Here is a 12,688-nt window from a genome sequence, read left to right as displayed (position 1 = left end):
GTTAAGCAAAATAATAATAATAATAATAATAATAATAATAATAATAATATTTAATTATCTGCAACATAATTGTCCACATAGTTGGTACAATTAGGTATAGCTACAAAGCTACTTGCCAGTAAAAAAACTTGAAAAAAAGGTGGTTTTTAAAAAAACCCACATTTTATGTTTATATGTGCTCCCTCTACAATTCATTTCAATTCTTATTTAACACATACAAGACACATAGTACTGAACTAAACAAATGAATATATAAATAGAAAATATTAAGAGTGTGTTATATAGTATCAAGCCAGGTAGATTCTAGGAAGGTATTGGAAAAATGAGACACAATGAGGAAAGGGGAAAAAAAGTAATTGAATCATTGATCAAGGTATCAAGGAGAAATGCAAGATATATTGAGATGATTTGTTCCATTGATCTATTTAGGTTATTCCAAGCTTTTAAAAATAACTAACCATTAAAGAGATAATAAAATGGACTGATTTTTAAATATTTAAATGGTGTTTTTTATGGCAAAAACTGCAAAATTGCCTTTAAATGTAGGCCTAACAATCATCAAGTATTTGTCATAATATTTTTAATAGAAATATATGATGCTGAGAGAATTACATAGGAAATGCCAAGGAAGGACTCAATCTGACCCTGAGGTTCTATTTCATTTCTTCTTAGCAACATTTTAATTTAACCTTCGGAGTCATAACAGTAAAAAGCACAACTGTGAGAATCACCATGGAGACCACACTACCTTTGCAGGTCACATTAATGAGGTCTCTCCATTCTGCCAAGGATGAGTTTCCTGTATCTGGCAGTGTTGTAACTAGTAGGCAGGGAATTGTGTGGTTGCAGTAACAAATACAGGCTCAGATTAGCATCAACAAAGAGAGACTTTATCAGATAAGTAAAACTGGCCATTTGAAAAATATTTGAAGAAACAAAATACAGCTGAGTCTCTTGGAAAATGGAAAAAGAATGCTAGAAATTCAGCACCTCCTTCCATCACCCTCAGAGTGGCCCCTGCTTTTCTCTATGCTTCTGGGTTTACTTGTGGCATTTCTGCTCCCTCATGAATTATCTTGTACTTAGTTAGCTTTGATTTGTTGTTCTTTGTCACATCTTGCCCTGACCTTCCAGTTCAAGTATTTAGCATTTTCTGACTCATTGGCTTAGTATCTCTATTCAAAGTTCCCAAGAAAAAGAATCTGCCTTGCTCAGTTTAGGTCAGTCGTCTCCAAATGGACAAATAGGTGCTGATGGTGGTGGAGGCCTTAGTATATATCCTTACACGGGCTGTGACCAGTTAAAATACACATCTTATACAGTTTTGTGAAACCCTTAAAGGGCTGTGGTGATAATATATTCCCAGTTCAATTCTGGAATCTTATTGTTAATTATTTCACACCCTTTCTTCACCACTGATTTTAAGAAATTAAGGTAATACACACAGACACAGACACACACACACACACACACACACACACACACACACACACCACAGTGTCTGAGATATAAAACAGTTGACAAAAAGTTAAAGTTGTTATATTGATTTTTCCACTTGACTTGCTATATTGAATGACAACTCTATGAGCAAATATTTATTCAGTGAGCTCAGCAATGGACACATTCGGGTGAGGGATGAGGAGGACAGTCAAGGATAAACTGACCTCTGATGTTCACATTTTTTCTAAGTTATGAGAAGTCCAAACTCCCCAAAACCTCCATTTCTGGTGGTTCCCATTTGGCTCATAGGTACACAGTTTACACATTCTTATTGTTTACCTGGTCACCCCTCCTGCTCAATTCTTGTCACTACTTCTGCAATCACACTCTCACTTCCCAGAACTTGCTCCTTCAACAGGCTTCAGATGGAAAGGAGATTCTAAAAAATTCTCTTAAGCAAATTTTTTGGAGGAGGAAGGAAAGACACATCATGTTTAACTTTTTTTTTTTGGTTAAGTGGCCGGCATCTTAAAAAAACAAACAAATTTGGTTTTCTTATTTCTCTGGAAAAATCTTAAAATCTTGCATTTGGGGATCTGTATTTCCATATGGTTAGTCCCAAATAGTAGTCTCTCTCTTTAGATGGAACATGAGCTTCCTAATTTGTCATACTTTCCCTACTGTATGCTGTATTATACCCAGCCTGCATTACTCATTTTACTTATCTGCCTTGCCCTTGTAGGTATTTGTTTTTGCAAACCTGGATCTTTCTTAGTTCATAAGATGTACTGTATTCTCTTATTCCCCCCCCCCAAATATAATCATATAGAAAAATTGAGACACATCTCCAGATATGCAAATATTTTGTGGTACCACATCACACTCAAGAGTGAGCTGAGCCAGAAACAAGTAATTTCTATTCTCTTTTAATTTAGGGGCACTTCTTTGCTCACCTCCTCTGACATCTACTTCTAAAGATAAGAAAATCTATTGTCTGCTTAATTTCTTCCAAAAGTTAATGACAGTGTCTCTGATTTAATTATTGGTCCTGGTCATCATCTGTGTAGGAAATCTAGTGCAAAAAATGCCTCCTTGTGGTTTGCCCTAATATTGCAGCACATAAAATAAAGGCTCTGCAATTATATTGCTCATTCCATCAACATAATTATTTTAAAAAAAGTAATGTTGGGAAAAATTATCCACTACTTGGAAATGGGCAAAAGAGATTACTGAGTTTAGCAGACCTTCTGGAGATTATCTGATTATATACGGTTGTGTATCTTTGATTAACTCTGTATTCGGGAGGCTATTTTACAACTCAATATGGTAGAAATTAACTTGTTCAAAACTAACAGTAATGAAAATAATTCTTGTACATAGCAAATTAATTTTGTCTTGTAGTTATAAAATTAATTTCTGCTTAACCACTTTTTCATCTATTAGCAAATTCGTTTCAGCATTTCTTGTTATGTGTGTATGTGTGCATGTTTTTTAAATTTTCCTTTAAACGGATTCCCTCATTATTGAGTTGAACATCTTTCACATTTTATATTTACATGACAGTAAAAAATATTTTTCTTCTTTTTGAATATCAAACTTTGGCAATTAAATACCTGGCTATCGTATTTCAATAGCTCCAATTAAAAAAAGAAACTCAGGCTACTAACTATGTAAACCTAAATCACACAAAAATAAGTGAGGTAAAAAGAATATTTTGGGTACAGTGACTATAATTTTTGCCCGCAGTATGTAAACTTTTCTGTTGTAAAGGAATCTCCTCCACAAGGATGATCTGTTCTCAAACCCTTCCTTCCACCCCTTGGCTATGTTTTTTAATCCATAAAGAGGAAAAAAAAAAATTTAGAGATAGTGAAATTAGGTGAGAAAAGAAAAAATATATCGGAAAGAAATGAAGACAAATTCAAGAGCACTGTTTCAGATGTGTCTTTCTGTACAGATTCTCCTTACAGGCCTAAAATCTTGGAAGTTTGTGTGCTCCAAAGTGAAGCCCTTCCTTTTCAACCTCAGTGACCCAGTGACTTCTCTGGTTATTAAGGAACGACATTAATTTACTACCACCCAAACACAAAAGAGTACTCTTTAATGGGACTGGAGTTTTCTCCTCTGTAGTTTTCTTTCTTTAGAATTGTGGAATAGTTATTTGGTAGCTGAGGTCAGAGCTTTAAAAAATGTGATAGAGTGTTTTCTTTGAGCCATTTGCCTAGTGGATTCACAAAGAAACAAAGATACTGCCATCTAGTGGCTCAATTGAAGAAATTCAGCAAAACAGTTTTATACTCCACATACCAGTGAAGTCATATGATTTTCTACTTTTTCTGTCTGACTTATTTCACTTAGCATAATAATCTCAAGATCCATCCATATTGTCGCAAATGGCACTATTTCATCTTTTCTTATGGCAGAGTAATATTCCGTTGTGTATATATACCACATCTTCTTTACCCAATCATTTATCGAAGGACACTTTTGCTGTTTCCATGTTTTGGCCACCATAAATAAAGCTGCAATGAACATTAGAGCACACATATCTTTATGGAGAAATGATTTCAGATTTTTTTGGTAGATACCCAGGAGAGGAATTGCTGGGTCATATGGTAATTCTGTTCTTAATTTTTTGAGGAACCTCCACAGTGTCTTCCATCGTGGCTCCACCAATCTGCATTCCCACCAACAGTGTATAAAGGTTCATTTTTCTCCACAGCCTGTGCACCACTTGATATTATTTGTTTTGTTGATGATAGCCATTCTAATCGGTGCGAGGTAATATCTCATTGTGGTTTTTATTTGCATTTCTCTGATGATTAGTGATGTTGAGCATCTTTTCATATGTCTATTGGCCATCTGTATATCCTCTTTGGAGAAAAGTCTCTTCAGGTCCTGTGCCCATTTTTTAATTGGATTGTTTGGTTTTTTTGTTGAGTTGTATGAGTTCCTTATATATTTCGGAAATAGCCCCTTATTGGAGGCGTTATTTGCAAAAATCTTCTCCCATTCGGTTGGTTGCCTCTATTTTGTCTATGGTTTCTTTTGCTGTGCAGAAGCTTTTTAGTTTGATATAGTCCCATTCATTTATTTTAGCTTTTACTTCCCTTGCTTTTGAGGTCAAATTCATAAAATGCTCTTTGAACCCAAAGTCCATAAGTTTAGTACCTATGTTTTCTTCTGTGCAGTTTATTGTTTCAGGTCTTATGTTTAGATCTTTGATCCATTTTGAATTCATTTTGGTACACAGTGACAGGCAGCAGTCTAGTGTCATTCTTCTGCACGTGGCTTTCCAATTCCCCCAGCACCATTTATTGAAGAGGCTGTCTTTTCTCCATTGTATGTTTTTAGCTCCTTTGTCGAAAATCATCTGTCTATATTTATGTGGGTTTATTTCTGGGTTTTCAATTCTATTCCATTGGTCTGTGTGTCTGCTTTTCTGCCAATACCATGCTGTTTTGATTATTGTTGCTCTGTAGTACAAACTGAAAGCAACAAAGAAACAAGGCAAACAAATAAAGAAACAAAAACTCACGGACACAGACAATAATTCAGTTATTACCAGAGGGAAATGGGAAAGGGGAGATAGTAGAAGAGGTCAAATATATATGGTGATGGTAGAAGAATTGATTCTAGGTGATGAACATACAATGTGATATATAGATGATGTATTACAGAAATGTACACTTGAAACCTATGTAATTTTACTATCACAGCAATAAATTTTAAATTAAAAAAATAAATTCAGCAAAACAATTTTTCTCATGAAACTCACATTAATATTTTCTTTACATGGCTCTAAAAAAACACATTTGTTTTTAGAAGGCAACTATTAATACACTTTTTCAAATGAAGGTTTCAGATTTTGCCACTCTTTCTTTTCAGGTTATATTCCCTAAGTATTAAGCTCTGCAGAATATGACTTAGAACAGGCAAAAATGGTTTTATAATTGAAGAAAATGTTAATAAAAGACAATGTTTCTCTGAAAAGATTGTCAGATGTTAAACTGCCTAAACCAAATCACAAAATCAAATTAATAGTTCATATCAAATTTTAAAAAGGAAATAAATAAAATAGGTATACATTATGTCCAGTTATAATAACAATGCTCTCTAAAGTATGATATAAGGCTAGGCTCTTATACCAGGGTCCTTTGCTTTTTACTAAATAGTTCCATTATAGCAAAATTGGCTACAAAAGAATATTCCATTAAATAAAATATTATTTTATAATTGGCTTTGATTATAAAATAAGAAACATTTCTATAAAATCAAAATTTGTCCCAATGCAGAAAATAAATGATAATATCTGTGAATTTTCTGTTTGTCTGTAAATAAATTTTGCTGGATTTATAAATATAATTTTTATAAGTTTAAATGTCAAGGTTTTGGAGGTTCAAGAGTTTTATATAAACCTTCCATACTCTGAAAAAGGTTCAGGGGCACAGATTGCTGCTGTGGTTGTTGTAGAAAATAAGTACAGATTCAAAGTTTGGAATTGGAGTAAGATTTGATTTTGTCATCTAATAAAAAGGCTGGATGCAGCAGGGAAGCCATGTGGGTATGCACAAACCAAAGTTGAATGACCATACTATATTCCTAATTGCTTGACCACATTTCCTATTTTGATATAGCGAAATAATTTAATAAAAGCAAAGGATCATGGTAGATTAATAAGTGTACAGTCTACATTTATATGTGCTAAGAGTGAAGGAAAAAATATCGACAATGGATTTTCTTTAGGTATATTACGTTACTAAGCAAGTCAATCAAGGCAAAATATTACAGCAGAGCTAAACGTCAAGAACTATAAAGTGTGTTGAAAACCTATTTTGAAACAAGTCACAGTATTTTCCTAGAGGAAATAAAACATAAGTATCTATCAGTTTGCAGAAATGTCAACTTTTTCTCTATTTATATAATATACAAATCTATTTATATGAGATAATTTCTTCTTCAAGAACTTATTAAAAATACAGAATCTTATCCATCCTCTCTCAAATACTGAACTACAATCTAGGAGATCGGGGCTCAGCCATCTTACTTTTAATTAGCTCTCCAGATTTTTCTGATATATGTGTTTGAGAACAAATACTTTTCCTCAAAAAGGTTTAAAGGCAATTAAGGGTGAAAAACTGGAACAACAGGTCAAAATTAATAGCCATTTTGTTGGTAGACTGGCAGATTCCCAACTTACAATACCATTGGTAGAGGGAATAATTTTTTAATGAGTCTTATTACCATTGGTGGCAACCTGATAAAATCTCTGTGGACGAGTAAAAATTCTCAAAACTTAAACAATTGTGTTTATTAATTCAAGAGTTACTTATTGCATAGGAACTACATGCTAGGTGCTATGTTAGGTCTAGCACCTAACATAGGTTTTTGACAGAGAAAAAGGTTTTTCCCCTTAGGAAGCTCTCAGAACAATCAAATGATTCTTAGATGTCAGTGGGAATAAAAATCACCTTGGGTACTTGCTAAGAATGCAAACACTCAGACTATGAAGAATACTGGTCTAATTAGTAAGACAGAAAGTAAACAGACATTTATAATACAAGTGGTAAATTTTAAGAGATATATAGAAATTTTACTTGACCACTGATCCATACCAGGAGGGAAGAGTAAACATCAGGGCTAGTTTTTCATAAAATGTGACATCAAATTAAATTCCTGAGTAAAACTCAGTAGTTTTATAGATGAGAAAAGGTGGGGACGAACAGGGATGATGGCACTGAATGATGAGAAAATGTGGCATATACCAGGTATCAGGGAAGGTTTCTTATATCTAGAATTTCGGTGTTGAGAGTGAGGCACAAGGGAAATGGAATCGGAGAAGGAGGACAACATAATGGAGAGTGTTATATACTAAGCTAAGAGTTTTAATTCTACTCAGAAATAAGTGGTGAATAATTGAAATATTTGCAGTTGTGAAATAGAGGGTAATTCCATCCGAGTTGGGTTTTAGAAAAAGCATTCTGATAGTACTGAATGAGTGGGTTGAGTGGGGGTCAGGGTGAGGCAAGAAAGTGAGACTGGCAGGAAGGTCAGTTAGAAAGTTGATAGGATAATTCAAGCAAGAAATGTGAAATGCCTGCTTTAAACAGTGTTGCTGGGATGGAGCAGAGAGAAGGGGGAGGGGTTAAAGTGATTCTTTTGATGGGATATGGAAAAAAATGATTAAATGGATGCGATGAAAGAAAGAAGGTAGGAAGATGTGAAGGATGACTTCCATGTATCTCATCTCCTTGGCAATAGTGTCTCCTTTTTTAAAATTTTTTATTTTATTTTATTGAGAAGGCTTTCCCCTTGCCACCTCAGCACTTGTTTTTTTTTTTTTTTTTTTTTTTTTAATTTAAGTAGTTATGTCATTTGTTAGTGCTGACTATGTTCCATATGCTACTATGATGAACACATTATCTCACTATAGAAGATGCTGTCAGTGACCTTCCCATACCCCCTCAGCCCCTTCCAGAGGTCACCTATAGCCTTGGTGGACAGTTCCTTGGAAAATAAAAAACTTCTTACTTCAAACCCTGGACTTTTTTGTGGAAAGGCTCTCTCTGATCCTGGAGTGTGCTTCACTTGTGCCCAAGGTAAGCCTGAGTGTCTGCGAGTTAATGCCCCAGGAGCAATCCCCACTAGAGAGGAATGGAAAACTACCCTTCTTGCTTCCTAGCCCCTTCATGGAGGATCCCCAGTAGGATTCTCTTCGCTGTCTCACTTCATTACACCCCTACCCCATTTCCTGAGATCTTGAACCCAAATCCACGTTTCAGAGTTTGCTCTGGGGGAAATCAAAACTAAGGCACTCAATTCTCACAACAACCCCTGAGGACGGTAGGAACTATTCTTGTCACCATTTTACATATGTGCAAACTGATGCATGTGGAGGTTAAATAAACTGTCCATACCACTTAGCTGGCAAACGCTAGAACCTGGATTTAAATCCAAACCCTATGATCTCAACACTGTGCTCTATTGCCAGCCCGAAATTCCAAGATGAAAACCAGGCATCACCATCTGTGGGGTGAAGGCCAGAGGCAGTCTTTCAGTCCCCCTTAGGCAACATTGAGACTGACTTCTATTTTCACATTCTGATCCTTAATATCATGAAGGCTGAGCCCGAGACGCTCATGCCAGAACTGTTTCCTCTCTTTACGTCCACATTGAAGGGTTGGAAACTCATCATGTAGTTTATTTCCCTTACTGAGATGGCAGTCATGTACAATTTAGAAGAATTTAGAATTAGATATGAGATCAAATGTAATGATGGAATGGCAGAAAGTGGTATGACACACCAACTACGCTTAAGTCTTTGCTCTGCTTGTCAGATTCCCCGAGCACTTGCATGGCGGAGTTCCTGATTAAGGATTTGAAGTGGAAGTGTGTGTTGAAAGGAAAAGAGCAACTACTATTTGAAGTCATTAAAAATAATAGATCCAGGACTCAGCCACAGCTCAGATTTTTCTTTCCTTGCCTATACCGTAAATAACCCACATTGAAGGAAAGCACGGAGGAAGAACATTAGAAATAAAAAAGACCTAATCTCAGTTCTTTCACCAGTTAGCTATGTGACATTAACAAAATTGCCTAACTTCTTAAAATCTTGGTTGTCATCTGTAAAAAGAAGGGTTTCAAATATAGATGAGCCGTAAGTTTGTTTCTACTTTTAATATTTCTGTGATTCTATTCAATCCTGAATTAGTTACTTGAATGAAGGAGTCTCAGCTTCAAAAATACTAGTCCACTTTTGCACCCCCTGCACATAATTTTGCACTTTCTTAAGTTTATACATTTGTCCTTTGATTTCCCTTCCATCTGGAATGCTTTCATTTCTCTTATAAAATTTCTACCCACTTTTAAAATTCTTTGTCCTGATCATTGCAGAAACAACCATCAAGCATTATTATCACACCACTCATTCATATGGCACTTAGCATGTATAACACGACAAAACTCTGCAGGAAACATCACAATAGGCACACGGTATGGGATTGATTGCTGGAGAAGTGGTTTGGACTGTAGTTCTCAACACGTGGTGGACCGGAGTTTCTATGACTCTAGTCATTTCTCTGTCACTGATGAGAATCACACTAGTGTGTCATAACACTCCAAGTTCAATATAATTAGTGTATAAATAAAATACTTATATAGGCCATCATGAACAAAGTGAAGCAGTACATTTGCAGTAAAATGAGTGAAGAGGATTCTGGCCAAAGGGGTGAGTGCAAGTCCCACAGAAAGGGGACAGCAGTGCTCTGGCTATGAGGGGGTGCAGTTATCTGTGATGCTAAATCTTGGGTTCCTTAAGAGAAGTTGTAAATCAAAAGTCTTTATTCTTTGTTCCTAGTTTTTAAGTGTTAGCAACAAAATAAAAATGACACATATCTCTGTAGGCCTTATTTAGCTGGTAGGTGGACAATGGTCTCTGGTCATCTCTGCCTCAGTTTATTGTAATTTGGCTTTTCCAGTGAGATTACTCTCCCCAAAATAAGAGATGGCTCAACCAGTCAACAGCTTTGTGACCCAAGACAAGTAACTTAGCCCAAGACAAGGACTAGTAAATGAGAAAATATATATAAGACAGCACAAAGAAATAAGCACTCCAGGAATGTTTATTCCTACTATGCACGAATCACGCTGCAATCTGGCTTCCTCCATCAACATGGTATAGCTTTCAACATCCAGGTGCTATCTCTTCCACTGTCAATGCACACTCTTCTCCCTTCACCCTGTGTTTTAACTCCTTGAATATGGTACCTTCTCAAATTGTGTGTAAATTTCATGGTGGTAAAAACCAGCCTAGTTCCCTACCACCACCAGATTTAAAAAATCTTTTCATTTTGGAAAATTTCAATCACATACAAATGTAAAAAGAAAAATATAATCAACCCTTGAGTATCCATCCATCCTCGACAATTTTCAGCATATGGCCAATTTTGTTACATCCACACCCTCACCAAATCCCTACCTTCCCGTCCTATGCATACACTAGATTATTTTAAAGCCAGTTGTCTTCGAAGACAGCACATTTGTAAATATTTCCATATTTATACAGTTTTCTAAGAAATGCGTAAGAAACATAATGGTCTTGTGGAAAGATTCTTAGTAATGATCGGGAGACGAAGGGCAAGCAGTTTCGGACAGAGAAATAATCCCTAAGAGACAGAGATTCTTTTTAAGTTTTCTGTGTGAGCCCACATTCTGCAGCTGAACAAAATACATCCATGGACAAAATCTGGTCACAAGGCCATAAGTTTGCAACCTTTGCTATAAATAATAAATAGAGAGGGACAAGCAGGAAGGATGGACTCATAACAGAGGTGGGTTAAAAGAAGAAATTCTCCAGTTACGAGGCAAACCTATGAATTTAAGTAGTTATCCACTTTATACTTATCATAATTAGCAGAAAATTTCAAAATGCATTTCGCATAAATCTTGATTGGCAATAGAAATGTTATGATTATTTTAAATTAGTACAATCTGGTTTCCAACACCAACATTCCACTAACGTGCTCTTGTTGAAGTGACCAATTTTGCCAAGTGCAACTGATCTGACCACTTCCTCCTATTTGGTTTCCAGCACATTTTCTCCTGGTTTCCTTTTTATTGCATTGGCCATTCCATTTTATATGCCCAGGATTTGGTCTTGAATTTTATTATTTCTTTATTAACACGCATGTACTTTTCCTACCTGATTGTATCTAGTTATATGGTTTTAACTACGTAGTATTTAAATACTGATGACTCTTAAATTTATTCCTAGCCTCCACTATTCTCTGAAGCTTCACACACCCACACATGTACATACATTTTAGAATACATTTTACTGATATAAAGAATATGTTGCAGAAAGTTGTAAATAATCATAAAATAGACAATATTCTTTATTGTAAATTCCATATAACATTGATTCTTGCAGAATTCTTTCATTGATATTTGTATTCAACCTATGGTAAACAACTGATAAACAAGTGTAGTTCCAATGTGAATGTTTGTTAATTCTTCTCATTATGTCAATAATTAAAATGGCACTAGCCAGTTCCAGTATCCCACTGATACTAGAATTCTCTCTGTTCCTGGATTATGATAAGCTTCTTTCTACTTCAGGACTTTTGAATTTACTCTTCCTCTGCTCTTCTTCAGTTCTTCACTAGGCTGTCTTCTGATCTCAGCTCAAGTGTCCTAGAGAAAACTTTCCTGACCACCCTAACCAAGCAGCTTTACTTACTTCAGCTACTTTATATCTGTTGTTTATTTTCTTCATAGAGATTAAGCAATTATAAGTTCTGAAAAAATAAGGTATGTATCTATGTGTGTATTTACTTATTTAAATGCATGATTCATGCTTACGGCAAAAAATTTAAACAGTGAAAAAATATATCCAGGGGACTTGTACTTCCAGGAAGGTAGAGTAGATGTACTTTTCCAAATACAATTAAAAACGCTGGGCGTAATATATAAATCAAACATATGAAGATGCTGATAGGTAAAGAGAAAGCAGAACAGCTAAGCACTTCAGGATCAAAAGAACGACGACATGGGGGTAAGTTCTCTAGGTTTTCTTTTTGCGGCACGTAGCCCAGAATGAGTGCTGGAGAAGCTAGCAACCTGGAAATGCCAATTGGCATTGACAAAAAAAGGCTCAGGCAAAGTCTACTCCCTTGAGCCAAAGGATCAGGAAAAGGGAGCCTAACAAGACAGAAAACTCAGAAAATAACTAATTTACTGAAGAAGAAACTATAGCCCCACCCCCATCCATGCCTGCAAAGGCCATCTGGGGAGCCTCGACTCCGTCCAACTACAGCTTGATCCACCTATAGTCTGCTCTCTCTATAGATAAAATTTGTTAAGTACCCAATCATATAGTTGCCCCTGCTTCCTTGGACCTCCTCAAAACACCCAACCAAAGCCAAGTGCTTTCTCATACTCTCTTTCCAAGACACCTCACAGTTCCCTTACGGTGTTTGCAGCAAAAAAGTAAACTCAACTTATTCAACTATAGGTATTTCTGGTAGTCTTTGGTTAAAGAGCATCAACATTGTGAAGTGGCTGTAATTTATTATTATTACTACTACTACTACTATTATTTTAACTCAAATGATAGTTGGTTATATACACCAGTCTCTTCTTCCTTTTATTTCACTTATTGTATTTCAAACAATTTACATCTTAGTAATATATACAGATCTGTCTTGTTTTTTTTTTAACAGGTGCATAATAATTCCATGGATGTAAATTA

Source organism: Rhinolophus sinicus, chromosome 3, assembly GCF_057876585.1.
Source record: "Rhinolophus sinicus isolate RSI-liver-muscle chromosome 3, RSI-T2T, whole genome shotgun sequence".
NCBI classification, from domain to species: domain Eukaryota; kingdom Metazoa; phylum Chordata; class Mammalia; order Chiroptera; family Rhinolophidae; genus Rhinolophus; species Rhinolophus sinicus.
The sequence above is the reverse complement of the archived record's forward strand: the minus strand, read 5'-3'. Positions refer to the sequence as shown.